This window comes from Macrobrachium nipponense, chromosome 42, assembly GCF_015104395.2.
Source record: "Macrobrachium nipponense isolate FS-2020 chromosome 42, ASM1510439v2, whole genome shotgun sequence".
NCBI lineage: Eukaryota > Metazoa > Arthropoda > Malacostraca > Decapoda > Palaemonidae > Macrobrachium > Macrobrachium nipponense.
In genome coordinates, this window is record NC_061103.1 from 34,567,087 (window position 1) to 34,585,038 (window position 17,952).

A 17,952-nucleotide genomic window follows, 5' to 3' on the forward strand; every position below is an offset into this window, starting at 1 on the left:
CCGTCCCCCCGAGGTGAACTGGTCCCGGAAGCTCCCGAGGAAGCTTCTTAGGAGGGAGGAGGCACCTTCTCTCCTGTCCTCCGGGGCTGTAAAGCCTTAGAAGTCGAAGGGGAAGAGGCGGCGGCCGACGACGATGAAGAAGATGAAAACGACGACCACGACCCCTTCCTCCTCTTTCTTCGTCCTTCCTCAGGACCAGACGTATGATCTGCTATCCAGGGCGGAGCCGGGGCTGCTGTAGCCTAAGCCACAGGGCCCCGGACGCACCTGTACAGAACATACAAGTCTGGGGTACGTACCACCACGAACAGGGCCGACATCAGCAGGTATGGGGCATCTCAGGAAAGCATGCACAGCCCATCACAGCATCCAGGGTGAGTGGACAGCCAACGCAGCAACGGCAGGGACAAGCCATCGCAGCAACCGGCAGGACAGCCAGCGTAGCAACTGCATGGACAGTCATCCCAGAATCGGCAGGTACGGCAGGCAGCACCGAAACACAGAAGTTGGAGCAGGCGCCCGCAACATCCTAGGTACCCGGCGGCAGGTCCAGGGCGCGATACTAGGGCAGAACGGAGTGTGGTCGCTGGGAGGCAAGCGCGGACAACCACGAGCGGAGGCGGCACGCACCCTCTCGGTACACGACGGCACTTCACAGCGGCTGTAGGCAAGACGTTTCCCGACGTGAGCGAGTAACCAGTGCTAAGGGAGGACGTCGTCACCTGGTTGCGTGGTCAACCACTCCATGTGTGACCGCAGTAGGCAGACCTAGAACGTCAGCCCCTGTGACACCAGCCGCCCTGCAATTGAAGGACGCCATACCTCACCAAGGTCCACCCTCGTGGCAGTAGCACCTGAGGAAATAATAGTAGTACGATTAATGGGGGGGAAGTCCTCAGCGCGGCAGGGGTTGATCCTCCCGAACGAGTGGCAGACCCTAAACAATTGTGCACCAGCGCCCTCTCCCCGCGCTCGCGGATCGGGCGGGCGAAGAACGCCGTCACCTCCCCTCCCCCCAAGGGGAAGAGCCATCTGTGGGAACTGAGCGGGGGGGGTCCCGTTCCCCCCCCCGCAACAGTACCATGTACCAACAACCATATAAGAGCCCGGAGCAATCGTGCCATCGGCCCGAATGCAGGGCATAAGGATCATTTCCCTGACTGAGCGAACGTGAACCAAATAATTATCGATGCATCAATAATAAGGAACAAAAGAAATGCATCTTTCAAAAACGTCACTTCACAATAAATAGTGGCTCGATCGAGCGCATTTGCGCCCTCGGGTACCAGCACAAGGTGAAAGGTTTCATTCCTTACCTTTAAGGGATCAAGGTTTCTGAGAGGAAACCTTGATCCATATGGATTGATGCATCAACAAATATATGAACAATGAAAAGCCTACTACCTACTGCCTTGCGATTTCACTTCATACAAAATAAAAAGGGGAAAGGGATCAATTACACCCGTGAATAGGCGGAAACATTGATCCCAGTCAACATGCAATCTCAATAAAAAATGAAATGAAAATGAACTGCACTTGCATTTCACTTCATTCAAAATAAAAGGGGAAGGATCAAGTTTCCGGGTAAGCTCGGACACTGATGCCAAAATGATATTGCTACAATCAAAATAATATATGAAAAGAAAAAGATCCTGTCTTGCATTCCACTTCCATACTGAATAAGTTTCCGTGCCGAGCGCATTCGTTCGGCAACAGGGCAGACAGGTCAAAAAAATATAAATGAAAAGAGCACTTACTTACGATTTTCATCTACTACATTTCAACACCAATCTACGCGCCGGAGCGAGCGCTCCCCGCCCCTCGGCCCCGAGCACACACAATACGAAATCATTTCTGGGAAAAATGAATTCCCGCCTTACGCCCTTCATTCCCGGCACTCGGGTAATCGGAGGGCGTGGTGAAACCAAGATCCTTTTAATTCCAATTGAATTCAATGAATGATTGTACTTACAATTCATTTTCACTAGATAAATAAGAAAAAGAAAAACACAATCATGCGAAAGCAAACGACGATGACGCGGCAGAGAGCGTGCGATAAACGTCCACACGCCAGCAGGCCGAAAGCAAAATGATTTGTTTACCTACCAGTCGCTCGGCGTTAGCAGCGCCTGTCGGACCAGCATTAACTACCGAACCCCTTGTTCGAAAAGCTTACGACCTATCCAGCTGCCGCTAGTACCTTCCTATTGTAAAAGGACCGAAGTTGTATGCCGTGCGGACAAGTAAGTATTTTTTTCCAAAGTTAGAAATTAAGGTCATATTTTAAGATTAAACAGTTAATGAAAGTCTGGCTCTACGCAGTGCACACATTCTCCATGATGCTTTAGAAATTTTTACTTACAACTCCGAATATTTAGAAGATTGACGCCATCTCATGTTTTGCGGAGTCGCTTTGTGTCTAAACTTCCCATTCCATGTGCTACTCTGCTCATCATTTGTGGCTCATAGACGCTGGGGCCCTTTCGTCACAAAAATCGTAACATAACTTCCAACCATCGACTTTATCCACGGAAACTGATGAATTTTGTACAAGACCGAGAAGCTTCCTCTAAATAATTATTTAAATAACAGTTAAATTGCAGTATAGGTCATGAATTGCATAATTTTTTTTACATATTCTGATTATAATTTTGAAAATATTCGTTGTTGAAAAAGTAAATACATTCTGACTCACAATATAACATTTTGTTGTGAACAGTAACCTATGGCATTGTCACTACTCTTCTAATTGTTTCTTCATGTTGCAAATTGTTGTTTTACCATCCAAACCAGGTAATAGACACACAAAACTGGAAATAAGTGAAATAATACTATCTATATTGTAGTATATAGGTATACATATTAGAGCAATTTTAATCTTATTGCATTACTATGACAGAACTAAATTCCATTGAACAGTTTGTAAAGTACATCGGCAATGTGTAGCCCACTAAATTGGCAACTGATGATCATTTTGCCATCTGTTTGTATCTACTTTAGAAATATCGTAATTTTTTGGGGTGAATTTGGTTGCAAAAAAGGGATTATAGACATGAGTTGATAAACTTTTGAAGTAAAAAATTAAAGTTAAACTAAATAAGGATTAACAGATTAAGGGAATAAAGCTTTGCACTCACAAACCCTTGTAGTCGTGTGCGTGGCCCGCACCGTGTGATTGTAGAGTGGCGCGCTTAGGAGCAGGAACCCGCAAACGTAGTTCAAGTGCAATTGGAGAATTAAGACAATAATGGTATAATTACAATCAATAAGCCCTGGGAGTTTCAGTTGTGATGCAGTAAGAATAAAACCACCGTTACAAGGTAAAATTGACAATTTGTCCAAAAATTGCATTTTCTAACTATACAAAGCCTGAGTCCTTTTTACAATAGGAAGGTACTAAGCGCAACTGGATAGGTCGTAGCTTTCGAACAAGGGTTCGTAGTTAACTGCTTGTCCGACAGGCGGCGCCCATAGCGCGCCTGGAGGTAAACAGTCCTTTTGCTTTTGTGCCCCACAAAAACCTGCAGAGTGAGGGGTGGCATGAAGGTGGGGCTATGTGTAAAGGCTCAGGTTTTATAGGTAGTAAAAATGCAATTGTGGACAAAATTGTCATTTGTTCCTACACGCATACAAAACCTTCGGTCCTTTACCAATAAGAAGACTCACTTCCTTTGGGGGTGAATCTGAGTCTTTTGTGAACAGACTGGGTTCGCACAAGGCCTTGGAAGCCTCCCCTGGTCCGTAAGAGCGAGGGAGGATCCAAGCCTCTGTCCGATTGATCGGGGTGTGCACCGCAGATCAATGGTCAGACCTCTTGACCGAGTACGAAGAGAGAGGCATGCGTATCTCTTCGTACAGCATGTAAGACTTGTTCCTGTACAGAGCAGAATATAAAGTCATGGGTTTGACTCTTGTAGGCATCCACTTCCCCCCCTTTAAAGGAAGTGGTGGATTTCTGCTCCTAATCCCTAGTGTAAAGGGATAGATTGGGCTCCTGTCATATAGCTCACCTGGCACTCTCGTCCTCATCCAGCGTAGTGACGACAGTGGCCCTCTGCCCACAGGTAGAGGAGGAGAGAAAGATGGGAAGAGGGAGCCAGTCACTCACCACTGTCACACATCCATCCACACAGTCACACCAGGACTGCGTGCTGTTCGACCTGCTAGGGTCTGGGTTAGCTACCAACTTGTTGAGCAGCCACCAACGGGTCCCAAGGAAAAGTTATCCAAGGACCTGTGGGCAATATCCCGAAGGTAGAAGGACGTAAAGGTAGTCTGGTTAGACCAGACCCCTGCCTTCAGGACCTGCGCCAACGGAAAGTTCTTACGAAACGCCAACGAGGGGCCAATACTTCTGACTTCGTGAGCTCTCGGCGGGACGTACTGATGTCTCACACCATCAGCCTACATACCCCTCCTGATGACCTACGCAGCAGAATGAAAGGAGTGTCCTTGGATACTTCTTTCTTGGTGACCCCGGTGCTACGAGAGGCGTCCGCACTCAGAGGCCTGAGGTGTCCGATTCTCTTCAGATAGCGCCGTAGGCGCCCTCACCTGACAAAAGCAGCATCTCATCCTCATCATTATCGGTTGAAAGTCCATAGGTAGGGAATCGTTATGACTCGAACCTGTCCGTCGGGATCGACCGGTTTCCTGAGTCTTCGCAGAAGTTCGGGACGAAATCGAGCGTCACAGATCCCCATCCGCCTCACCCTGGATGTGTCGTCATCTAGAAAGACCATGAAGTTCCCCTACGCTCTTCGGCCGATGCCAGGGCCAGCAAGAAGAGGGTCTTGAGGGTCTATCCCTGTCTGACGACTCTCGTAGTGGCTCCGAACGTGGGCCCCCCGTTTCGGTCAGACTCCGAAGGACGAGAGTCACATCCCACGCAGGGGGCCTGAGTTCCCTGGTGGGCAAGACCTTTCGAGCTCTCATAGCAGGAGATCTCGAACGAGTTGCGATGTCATCCCCTCAGTTTCAGGACGAGCGCCAAGGCGCTCTGTATCCTTTGACTGTGGGACTGAGAGGAGCTTCCTCTCGCGAAGAAAAACGGGAAATCCGCTACGCTGACTGAAGAGTGCTCTGAGAGGAGAAATAGACCCCGTCTACGACACCAACCACAGAAGAACGGCCCACTTCCCCTGGTACATACAGCTGCAGAGTACTGACGGACGTTTCCCAGCCATCTCTGTTGCTAGAGCGCTAACGAGAAAAGCCTCTCGTGTCGCAAGAGAATGGTGATACAGCCAGCCGTGAAGACGTAGGGACTGGACTGCTCGGTGGGTACCGCTCGACTTGTGGCTGGGCGATGAAGGTTGTGCCAGAGGGTAATCTCTCTCGGTTCTCCTGCGAGAAGAGCACATGTCCGGATACCAAATGGCTGTGGCCATTTGGGAGCCCCAGATTCCATCCCTGAGTTCGGGGTGACCAGCGCTCGACTGTCACCTTTCGAATCAGGCTGAACGGGGAAAGGCATAGGCGAAGAGGTGTCCCCACGGTTGTTGAAAGCGTCCTCTGCAGCTGCCCATGGTCCCGGCCGGCCGAGAAGAAACACCTGGAGCTTCCTGTTGTGCCGGGTGGGCGAACAGATCCACGACTCTGGGTCGCCCCCACAGGTCCGCAGAGCCTTTCCACCACTCCTGGTGTAGAAGACCATGTCTCGGTCCCTATCACCCTGATCCCGCCGGCTGAGCGTGTCTGCTTACTAACATTCCTCTTCCCGGGAATGTACGTGCCGACAACTCTATTGAGTGTGCCTGGGCCCACTCCCGTGCACCTGCCGAGTCAACTGGTACAACGGAGAGGACCCTAGCCCCCCTGTTTGTTGACGTAAGCCACCCCGTGGCGTTGTCGCACATCAAACCCCACTGAGTATCCCATCAGCGGTCCTGTACTTCTGGAGAGCGAGGACGCTGCCTTGAGTTCCAGTACATTGGTGTGAAGGTGTTTGTCGTTCTCGTCCCACACGTCCTGAGTCAGCAACTCCTCCAGGTGGTGCGCCCATCCCTCGGTCGTGCGTCCTGAGAACAGCTGCATGTCCGGGGGGGGGAGTGCGCGGGGCACCCTCTTAAGAAGAGGTTTCCTGGTCTTCCCACCACCAGGCAGGGGTCCTGCTTCACCTCCTGGTCAGTGACACTGGAAAGCTTGGGGATCCGTCGCCTGCAGACAACTCTCCTTATAGTCTCCACTGAAGAGACCGCAGGTGAAGACTCCCGTGAGGGACTAACTCTCGAGTGGACTACAGGTGTCCGATCACGACTTGCCATCGCTGAGCTACCTGTTCCTGCCGATACAGGAACTGGTTGGCTGCCTCCCTGAATCGCTGATCACGCGGTCTGCGGGGAAGACTCGCCCTGCTACCGTGTCGATCAGCATACCCAGGATACTCTTCATCCTCCTGCTTGGGCTCGAGATCGGACTTTTCGAGTCACAACGATCCCCAGATCGCGACAGAACTCGAGCAGGATCGATCCCTGTCCTGTAGCAACTGCAGCGTGAGTCTCGCCAGGACTAACCAATCGTCGAGATACTCTCTGAGACCGTATCCCGTGCGAATGGCCCAAGCAGACACCAGAGTGAACACTCCGCGGTGAACAACCTGTGGGGCGGTTGAGAGACCGAAGCAAGTGCCCTGAACTGGTACACCGTCCCGCGAGGATGAAGGCGGAGTACTTTCTGGAGACTTGATGAATGGGTATTTGGAAATACCATCCTTCAAGTCCACTGAAAGCATGAAATCGTTCTCTCCTGATGGATCGAGCACTGAGCGTGCCGGCTCCATCGTGAACCGGTCTGGCGAACAAACCGGTTCAGGTAGAGAGATCTATCACCTGGCGCCAGCCTCCGTAGACTTTTCCCACACAGGAGAGTCGACTGTAAACGCCCGGTGACTGAATTCCGTGACGTCTCCTACAGCTCTCTTGCTCAGCATGGTCCTTGATCTCCTGTCTCAGTGCCTACGTCCTTATCATGACCTGGAACGTACGACTGCTGTTGGACCGGGTTGAGGTGAGGGGTGCCGAGATTCGAAAGGGTAAATAGATATCCCTCCCGAAGGACATCTACAATCCAGGTCTCGCGCCGTAGCGCTGCCAAGTTGCCCAATGGCTGCCCAGGCACCGCCCCACTTCCGCAGCAGTGAGGGGGAACGCCGTCCCCTATCGTTTCCCCCCTTTCTTCGAATTCTTCCAGAGTCCTCCACGGGAGGAGGAGGGCTGGGAGGAGGCTGGTTACTGCCTCCCCTTGCTAGAAGTCGAGAAGACAGAGTCATTCCCCGGGGCTTCGCGCAGCTACCGTCTAGCCACCGAGGAAGCGCTAGCCGGCTCTTAGACTTGCCGCAGTCCGATGCTGGCCCAGAAGCTTCGAGACTGCTGTGAACCAGAAACGGTCACTGTCGTCAGTGCGCCGCTGTCACCGCAGCGTCCCACCATCTCTCCTGGGAGAGAGACTGGAACTCCGTAAGGTCCGTTGCGAAGTCCCGAACGCGCCTCACGCCCGGCCGCCCTGGAAACCCAGTAAGGACAAGCGTCCCTTCCGTCGAAGAACCAAGTTTGGCCCACGGTTCACCTCTGGTGGGCAAGGAAGGAATGGCTCTTCTCCCCCAGACGGCAAAGTCTCCTGAAGGCCGAGTCATCTCGGAGAATTTCCCCCCGTAGTTTTGGCTGCGACCGTTAGATACTGTGATGGACCACAGATCTAGCGCAGGAGACGGCCTGACAGCTGCCATGCGGTAGATTCCAGCCGAGTGCTCTCTTGCTGCGAGAACCACAGGTTCTCGGACAGGAGCTGTTGCAGAGAGACACACCTGAGTCAGCCTGGCTAAGCTCCGGGTTTCACCTGTTTGGGCGGCATCGGTCTCAGATGGCCGTAAAACCGCCCTGTCGCCCAAAGGAGGTTGAAGCAGCTTGCTCGACCTGCCAGACTTGAGCGAACCGTCTGTCCCGGAGACAGCGATTCAACCTGGTCCAGACACTGGTCCGCAACTCAGTAACGCGGCTAAACACCCCGTCGGTCTGGGTTCCCTCTTCGGGCCCCAGAACGACTCGAGCCGGGACGTGGTCTCGAGGTGGGAGCGCGATCCTTCCCCGAGGTCGTTGTGCTGACGAATTCCGCAATAACCTCGGCAAAGTTCCTCTGGATCTCAGAGTGACGCGGTCCTGTGGGAGTCGGACCGTCCAGTCCCTCAAACAGGAGACCTCGGCGAGACCCTCCTCCCTCAATGAGAGGAGGGCACGACAGACCCCTCTCGGTCCCTCCTCACAACCACGCTGTGCGTCCGGGACTGCTTGGTCCAGAACCGAGCCGGTAAACGTACTGACGACGTGGTGGGTCCTGAGGGCGAACACCCCTCAATATCACTCCTCAATACCTCGCCCCTCCCGGTGTAACCCGATGAGGTTGAAGGTAAGGGAGAGGAGACCTGACTCCCTCCTCGCTCGCTGGCAGACCAGCGGGCTTGGAGGGCTGCAGGCGATCGCCAACCCACGGTGGCGATCGAGCTGCGACCTAGTCCGAGCCGTCCTCGCTGTGGAGAACGGCTGTGAAACCGACGAACAGCGGCCCCGGTCCTCGTGTGTCAGAGGGACTGGTGTTGTCGCCGTACCCGATCGCTCTCTTGTGAGAGCGACTGTCAGGCGACGGCGAGACTCCAACTGTCCACGGTGAGATCGGTGCGTATTCCTCACGGTGCGTCAGTTCGCTGTACCAGCCGTGGGCTGGTGCCCGGGCGAACCGGGGGGACCTCTTTCCAGCTCCTCACTACCCGTGTCCGGTCCATGGAACCGTCAGGCCCACGACACCCGGGTAGCCAGCTGGCTCGCCGCGAAGCCGGAGAGCTGGTCTGGTGAAGTCACGTGAGCGGCTGTCCACCAGTCCTTCCGCTTCCGTGGCCGTGAACCTGACGCTGAGCGGACCTCATAGATCTGGTTATCTGGCTGCACGGTCGTCTTGTAAGCGACGTACACTTCGGTACCTCTCGCGAACGAGCGGCCGAGCCGGACCCGGCTGGCGTGGGCCAGAACCACTGACAGCAGGTGAGGAGTGCCGGTGTTATAGCCGGCCACCCGCCTCCTGGTCCCCCGTAGTCTTCTTCTTTGCGGGAGAAGAAGCGGGTCCTAGCCCCCGAAGGGAGCAGGGGACACGAAGAACCCCCCCGTCTCACCATAGCGAGACTGGGCCCTTAGAAGTTTCCGAGAGACTTCTTAGGGGGGGTGGAGGCGACCTCTCTTCTTCTTCGGCGGGGGAGCCTTAGAAGAAGCAGGGGAAGAGCCGGCAGACGGACGACGACCGAAGAAGAATACGATAAGACGACGACGACACCTTTCCCTCCTCTTCTTCTTCTTCTTCGTCAAACCTTCTCAGGACCGACGTCAGGATCGTGTCCACCAGCGGAGCCGGGGCTTGCTGTATGCCGAAGCAACAGGGCCCGGACGCACCTGTCCGAAGCAGATCAGCATCGGGAGCAGCGCGCAGGCACAACAGGACAACATCAGCAGGTTGCGAGCATCACGGAACGGCAGAAGAGACGCAGGAGCAGGTACAGAAACGGCAGAGGTGTCACGGCAGGTACGGCAGACTGTGTAGGCGGTCCAGATGGGGCGAACCACGGCACAGACGTCCTAGTACCGCGGTGGGAGGTCCCAGGGGCGAGCTCTTCGGGCACACGAGTCCGGTCGCGGGCAGCACGGCAAACCCAGGGGCGGCATCACACTCCCCCGAGTTAACGCGACTGGCCCCCTGCGCACCGATGTAGTGGGGTGTCCAGAGCCGCGTGCTTGGGTGTACACCAGTGGTGGTGAAGCGTAGCCGGGTGTTGTAAGGGTCGTGGTGGTGTCGTGACCGTTGTCATGGTGACCGCCACGGAGCCAGCGAGATGGTAAGGCAGCCCCTGGACACTCGGCACGCCCTGCTCCCCAACGATGCCCACACCTGTCCGAGGTTCATCCTTCGCGGCAACCGCACCTGAGGAGGGCAAAAAGTCGGTGATTGAGGGATCCTCTACCGCTCGCGCGAAGACGAACGGATAAGAGGGAGCCCAGAGTACAACTCTCGTCAGGGTATCTAGCGCCCTCCTCCACAACTCGCAAGTCAGGCGGGAGAAGGACCTAGAGACCCCCCCCGAAGGGGAAGGCGCGAGACGTGGAAGTTGAGCGGGCGGCAGGAAAGAAGGACGAAGTGTCCGTCACCAAAGGAGTTCCGCGGGAGAGCTTTCGACGACTCCTTTGCAGGCCTTCGCTTCTTCCTGCCCTCATACAAGTCCACTGCGCCCCGACCAATCATTACACACCATCACAAGGCTCGGTCGGGTTGCAATTCCGCGCCCACCGCCCCGGAGGAGCAACGCAAATATGAGGTCCCTATCTACACGGGAAAGATCGGAACGTCCCGCTTTTACGCCCTTCGGTACCCGGGCATAGTCCTCCGTGGGGTAGCGAGGCGAGGATGATTCCATCATTATAAATTCGTTGAATTTCAATGAAAATGAGAGGAAATGATTGTACTTACAATTGAACCCGTTCATACACAACACAACCAAATACTCAAGAAAAGCAAACGACGAGAAGCGGGCAGGAGCGTCGAACACACAACGTCACGCGCTGTGAGGCCGAAAGCCAAAGTGATTTTGTTTACCTCCCGGTCGCGCGCCGCGCCTGTCGACAAGAAGTTAACTACCGAACCCTTTGTTCGAAGCCTTAACGACCTATCCACTGCCGCTAGTCCTTTCCTACTGTAAAAGACGAAGGTTTGTATGCCGTGTCGGAACAAATGCCATTTTGGACAAATTGTCATTTGTTTCCGACACTGCATAAAACCTTCTTCCCTTCCAATATGAAGACTCACTTCTTGGTGGGAGGAATCGGAGTCTTTTGTGAACAGACTGGTGTTCGCCACAACTTGGAATGCCTCCCTGGTCGTAAGAAGCGAGGGGGGATCCAGCCTCTGTCCCGATTGATCGGGTGTGCACGCAGGATCCATGGTCAGACCTCTGGAACCAAGTACTAAGAGAGAGGCAGCGTACTCTCTTCGTACAGCAAACAAGAAACAAAGTTCCTATTTGCAAGAGCAACATAACGTTATGGTTTGTCTCTTGTTGGCATCCACTGTCCCCCCGGCTTGTAGGAGGAAGTGGTGGATATTCCTCCATCCCTATAAAGGGATAGATGGCTCTTTCGATAGCTCCCGGCATTCCGTCCTTAATCCAGCAAGGTGATACCGTATCCCTCTACCCACAGGTAGAGGGGTAGAAAAAGATAGGAAGAGAAAGCAGTCCTCTTCTCATTCACTTATCTATTCTTACAGTCACACCAGGACTCGATGCTGTTCAGCCTGCTAGGGTCTGGTTAGCTAGACCACATGTTGAGCAGCCACCACGGGTTCCTAAGGAAACGATCAAGGACCCTGGTGGGCAATATCCAAAAGGGTAGAAGGAGGTTGCCAGTGGCCTGTTGTACCAACCCCTGCCTTCAGTACCTGCGCCAGCGAGAGTTCTTGTGTAACTCGAGGAGTGGTACTTCTAGTGTCATCTATGGTGCTGAGAAGAGTCTTCAACACCTCAGCCTGGATGTCGAGTTTCTTCGAAAGCGCGGTCCGCGCTTCTCACAGGACAAGCAGCATTCCTTCGCCTCGAAGGCGTGATTCCATTAGGGAGGGGATTGTGAAGGACTCTAACCGATCGTCAAGACCGAGGGGTTCAGGTCTTCCTACGAATTCGGTACGAAATCGAGCGTCACAAAATCCCCATCCCATGGATGCTGACTTCGCCAAGAAACAGTCATATGCATTTACACCTCAGGAGGAAAAGAAGGGAATGGATCGTATGACCTATCCCTCTTCTTTCGACTTCGGTGATGTCCTGTACCCATAACTGGTCTATCCGGCTGCCGCGAAGCTTGTTGTTCTCGGTATGGATAGGACACCGACACTCATGGTGGGTGGTCGATGGGATGGGTACTGTGACAACGTTAGGACGAAGAAAGATTGTTATGGAACCAACCGAACTATAAGTCCCGCGAAGTTCTGTCACAGACTTGGGCGCTCTGCCAGCTGCCTACTGACTCTGCGTTCGGTAGGAGGCAAGTTGTCCCCAGCACCCGAGCAAGTCCACGTGACCTTCGCCTTAAAAGGTTATGCCAAGAGACTAAAATAAACAACTATTTTGTTCGCCCGATGGCCAGAAGGCAAGGTGATGATCAGAATCTTAAGGCATGTGCCCAACAGGCGAAAGTCAATTGCCTCTTATAGACCGAGTCCTTGTGGCAAGATATCTCATAGTTAGTTGATTCTCGGGTAAGGAGAAACAGACACTATGTGACGTTGAAGACGAAGTGTACAGAAAATGCAACCTTACGTCCTTCACAGCTAGACCGAGAGAAATGATTCTCAAGATTCTGAACCTGTGCTCTAAAGACTGAGAACGCTACTCCGCTAGTCTTGCTGTCCGGTGAGGATCGGAGTTGCAATAAAAGCGTAGCGCTTCCATAATGAAGATCGGGGAACTACTGCCTAAAAACTACTGCTTCTCATGGCTGAACATTGGAAGGAGAGCTTCAGTCGAGAGTAAGGCCGATGTCTTCTGAACATATCTGTTAATTCGGGGCAAGCAAATGCAATGAAACACCTACGAATACGAGATATTTTTGAAGACAACTCAGATGTCGCAAAAAGAGATTCGCATTATCCGCAGTGCGATGCACGGTTGACTAGTACAGACTTCTGTATACCGTGCGGTAAACAGAAAGATGAAAGAGTCCCAAGAGAATATCTCGTTGAAAATTTCTCGCAATGTCCGAAGCGTTGAAATCGAGCGGTCACAAGCATAAGATGGTCTTCATTATTAGCGAGAATCCCCGTTAATCAGAGACCTAAGTCCATGATTGTTGGGCAGAGATAAGGTCGGTAGTCAATCCAACAGGGGAGAGAGAGACGTAACCAACCGCCCCATCTCCGAGACCTAGCTGATACCAACTGAGCCTCTATCAGGCAGTTCATACGCAGTAGCTCTCGTGACTCGTCATCCTGAGTGCAAGGTAATCCATTATTCCACACGAGGAATGCGTTCGCTAGAACCATCGGCATAAAGAATACGCTCGAGCAATTTATTTAACCGAAACGGATTTCGGTAAATACAAAACTCTGATTTGGTGGTGTCATGACAATCCAGTATCTAAAATCCGAAACTGATAAACTGCTGGGAGGTTGCAGGCAACTCCCGAGTTGGCGTTCACTAATATACAATTTCGTACTCGGTCACAAACCCGTAGAGTTTAACTACGGTATGCGCCTACCCCCACGGGACATTCCAACTGGTTAAAAGAATCAGGTCGCGAGGTAATATCCGTAGTATATTTGTAGGTTCGTACCACGACCTCCATCCTTAAAATCTTTTTCCCCTCGAGGAATGAGAATAAGGATTGGAGATCGACCAGCCTCGTTCTCTAGTCAAGAGATTAGAAGGAGAAGTCTTTTCCAAAAGGAAAGCTTCATGGTGAACATATACGAAGACGTAGTTTCAAGCCATACTGGAAGTTCCCGTCCGTTCTTCTCTATTCCAGGTTAAGCGCCTACTGTGAGATACTCTTCTTTCAGCAGCATCCTTCTTCCAAATGCCTAAATTACCGAATTCGAGCTACGCGAGTTTCCCGATTATCGTGGTTAACATATCGGGGATTTCTCCGCTCACTTTTTGGACCGTGGTCTCGCTAAGTGTTTTGGATATCGTAAAAACTCGAACAACTCTGAGTGCGCTAGAAATTCCGTAGATTCTAATCATCTGCGAACCCCCCACCGGTTCGTCAAACGATATCGGCTGGTGGTCATCCTCAATTCCGTAGAAATCGAGAAAGGGGCAGGAGCCCTCCTCAATGACCGGGCTTATGCGTCAGGTAGGACCCGAGGTCCCCCCGTAGCGCGCCCCTAACTGGGATCTTACAGAGAAATCTCTGGTGGAGGATCCCTCCCCTTTCCCTCTTAGCCGTAGGAGAGGGATGGGGGAGGAATTGGATACTGGCTCGCCTCCCCCACGAACTATCAGTGGAGAAGAAAAGGAGCCACATGCGCCTTACGGCGATGCCTCTCAGAGTCCTGGAAAACAGTATCGTCTGAGAACGTTTTCCCGAGGAGGGTTAACGAACTCATACTGTAGGTAATTGTCTGCCCGCACTTTGTGAACATCGTCTGGGTGGGTCTGATCGACACCGACAGGAGAGAGCGATACCGCTCCGACTCATTCCAGCCTCGTCGAGGTCGAAACCTCCGGAGGACCGAAGGGTATTTAAAATACGCGTGTCCGAAGACACGTAGAAACCCTCTGTCCCGACAGAGAGGAGGTTGAAGTAGCTTGTTCGAACGCGGCCAGAACTGTGAGAAAGCTTCTTGTTCCGGAGACGAGAGACTACTTGGTTCAACACCGTCGGCAAGCTCCGATCTCGCGGCAGACGCCACACGTCGATTTGGGTTCCCGTCTCGGCCCAAAACGCTCAGCCGAGCGTGGCCTCCTGCTGGTGGAGCGGCGATCCTTCCTCCCCTGAGGTCATTGTGCTGACTAATCAGCGCATAACTCGGCAAAGTTCCTCTGGATCTCGGAAGTACACAGCATCTTGCAGATGGGACCGTTAAGCCCTTCGAACAAGAGCATATTCCGAGAACCTTCTCCTAAGAAGGGGGAACAGCGACAGCCTCTCGGTCTTCCCCATGCCACTTGCGCATACGTCCTGGCCTGTCCAGAACCGTCCTTGCACGTAAGGCGTCGTGGGTGGGATCATGAGGGGCGCACCACCTCAACGATCACTCCTCAATAACTCGCTCCTCACCCACTCCTCCGGTGTAACCGAGGAGGTTGAAAGGTACGGAGAGGCATACCTGACGGCTCCCTCGTTGCTCGCTGGCAGAACCAGCAGGCTTGGAGGTCTGCAGGCGATCGTCAAACCCGCGGTGGCGATCGAGGCTGCAGGCCTGGTCGCACCGGCTCGCTGTGGAGAACGGCTGACTGACACAGCAGCCCCATCTCGATGTCAAAAGCTGGTGGCTGGTTGCCGTACCCCGGTCGCTTTCCTGTGAGAGCGACGGTCCGGGGGCGACCTGCAGGCTCCACTGTCACAGTGAGACCGTGCTTGTCCTCACGGCACGTCACGCCGCTGGTTCCAGCCGTGGCTGGCACCGGCGAACGGGAGGACCTCTTCCCAGCATCAGCCCGCTGGTCGGTCGTGGACCGTCACGTCCCCGGTAGCCAGCTTTCGTTCGCCGCGAGAGTGAGAGTGAGAGCTGGTCTGGTGAGAGTCGCATGAGCGGCTGTCACCAGTCTTCCGCCCCGTGCCGTGAACCTGACGCTGAGCGGACTCAGAGGTCTGGTTCCTGGCTGCACGGTCGCTGGTAGGCGACCGTACACTCGGTACCTAGTCCCCCCGCGAACGAGAGGCCGAGACGGACCCTGAATGCAGTGGCAGAACCACTGACACCAGGCGAGGAAGTACCGGTGTTAGCCGGTACCCCGCCCTCTGGTCCCCGTAGTCTTCTTCCTTGCGGAAGAAGAGACGGGCCCCCGCCTCCCGAAGGAGGAGGAGGACCAGCGGAAGGAACCCTCCCGTCCCACCGAGGTGAGACGGGTCCCGAGAAGCTCCCGAGGGAGACTTCTTAGGAGGGAGGAGGCAACCTTCTTCCTTCCGGCTGTGAAGTCTTAGAAGTCGAAGGGGAAGAGGCGGCAGCCGACGACGATGAAGAAGATGAAGACGACGACGACGACACCTTCCTCCTCTTCTTCGTCAGCTTCCTCAGGGACAGACGTAAGAATCTGCTAACCAGGGCGGAGCGGGGCTGCTGTAGCCGAAGCCACAGGGCCCGGCGGGACGCACCTGTACAGACAGACCAAAGTCTGGGGTAGTACCACCACGAACAGGGACGACATCAGCAGGTATGGGCATCTCAGGAACAGCAGGCACAGCCAGCACAGCATCGGTAGGGACAGCCAGCGCAGCAACGGCAGGGACAGCCACGCGAAGGGGCACAGCCAGCGCAGCAACTGCATGGGACAGTCCAGCGCAGCAACTGCATGGACAGGTCAGCCCAGGAACGGCAGGTACGGCAGCACCACGGAAACACAGGAAGTGGAGCAGCAGCCAGCAACATCCTGGTACCGGCGGCAGGTCCAGGGGCGAGCTCTAGGGCAGCGGAAGTGTGGTCGCTGCAGCGCGGCAACCACGAGCGGCGGCGGCACGCCCCCCTCTCGGTACGGCGAACGGCACTTCACAGCGGCTGTAGGCAAGACTGTTACCACGTGAGGCGAGTACACCAGGTGAGGAGGGACGTCGTCACCTGGTTGCGTGGTCACCACTCCATGGGTGACCGCAGTAGGCCCAGACATAGAACCGCAGCCCCTGGACACTAGCACGCCCTGCAAATGGAAGGACGCCCATACCTCACCAAGGTCCCACCATCGTGGCAGTAGCACCTGCGGAAATAACAGTAGTAGCGATTTTAGGGGTGGGGAAGTCCCCTCGCGCGGGGGCGTGAGCCCTCTCCGAACGAGTGGAAGACCCCTAATACAATTGTACATCGGGCACCGAGCGCCCTCCCCCGCGCTCGACGGATCGGGCGAGGAGGAGAAGAACGCCGATAAACCTCCCCCCCCCCAGGGGGAGGGGCCATCTGTGGGAGCTGAGCGGGGGGGGGTTCTCGTTCCCCACCCCCGCACAGTACCCATGTACCCAACAACAATATAAGAGCCCGAGAGCAATCGTGCCATCGGCCCGCCCGAATGCAAGGGCAAATAAGGATCAATTCCCTGACTGAGCGGAACTTGAACCAAATAAATATTGATGCAATCAATAATAAGGAATAAAATGAAAATGCATCTTGCATTACGATTCACTTCACAATGAATAAGGGCTCGGATCGAGCGCATTTGCGCCCTCGGTACCGAGCGCAAGGGTAAAAGGATCCATTCCTTACCTTTATGGATCAAGGTTTATGGAAACCTTGATCCATAATGAATTGATGCAATCAAAAAATATATGAAAATGAAAAAAGAATACTGCGCTTGCGATTTCACTTCATACAAATAAAAAGGGGAAGGATCAATTCCCGGGAAATAGCGGAAACATTGATCCCAGTAAACAATGCAATCTCAATAAAAAATGAAAATGAAAAAGAACTGCACTTGCGATTTCACTTCATTCAAAATAAAAAGGGGGAAGGATCAATTTCCGGGTAAGCTCGGAAACTGATCCAAAATGACAATTTGTCTAAAATTGCATTTTTCCTAACTATACAAACCTGAGGTCCTTTTACAATAGGAAGGTACTAGCGGCAGCTGGATAGGTCGTAAGCTTTCGAACACAAAAAAGGGTCGTTCGGTAGTTAACTGCTTGTCCGACAGGCGCGCGCGCGCGACTGGGAGGTAAACAAATCACTTTTGCTTTTGGCCCAAGCAAAAACTGCAGAGTGAGGGGTGGCATGAGGTGGGGCTATGTGTAAAAGGACCTCAGGTTTGTATAGTTAGGAAAATGCAATTTTTTTTAGACAAATTGTCATTTGTTCCGACACGGCATACAAACCTTCGGTCCTTTTACAATAGGAAGACTCACTTCTTGGTGGGTGGAATCTGAGTCTTTTGTGAACAGACTGGTGTTCGCCCAACCTTGGAAGCCTCCCTGGTCGTAAGAGCGAGGGAGGGATCCAAGCCTCTGTCCGATTGATCGGGGTGTGCACCGCAGGATCAATGGTCAGACCTCTGGACCGAGTACTAAGAGAGAGGCAAGCGTATCTCTTCGTACCAGCAATGTAAGAACTTGTTCCTGTACAGGAGCAAAGATAAAGTCATGGTTTTGACTCTTGTAGGCATCCACTTCCCCCCCTTGTAGAAGGAAGTGGTGGATATTCTGCTCCCATCCCTCGTGAAAGGGATAGGATGGGGCTCTGTCATATAGCTCACCGGCATCTCGTCCTTATCCAGCAGGGTGA

The 17,952-nt window shown here is 53.5% G+C and overlaps 1 protein-coding gene across 1 annotated transcript in view; it reads right to left on the reverse strand.

Moving 5' to 3' along the window:
- The window catches only part of LOC135213082 (E3 ubiquitin-protein ligase rnf168-like), an 84,707-nt gene that overhangs the window by 51,249 nt on the left and 15,506 nt on the right, over positions 1 to 17,952 (reverse strand). The gene's annotated exons all lie outside the window — the stretch shown is intronic.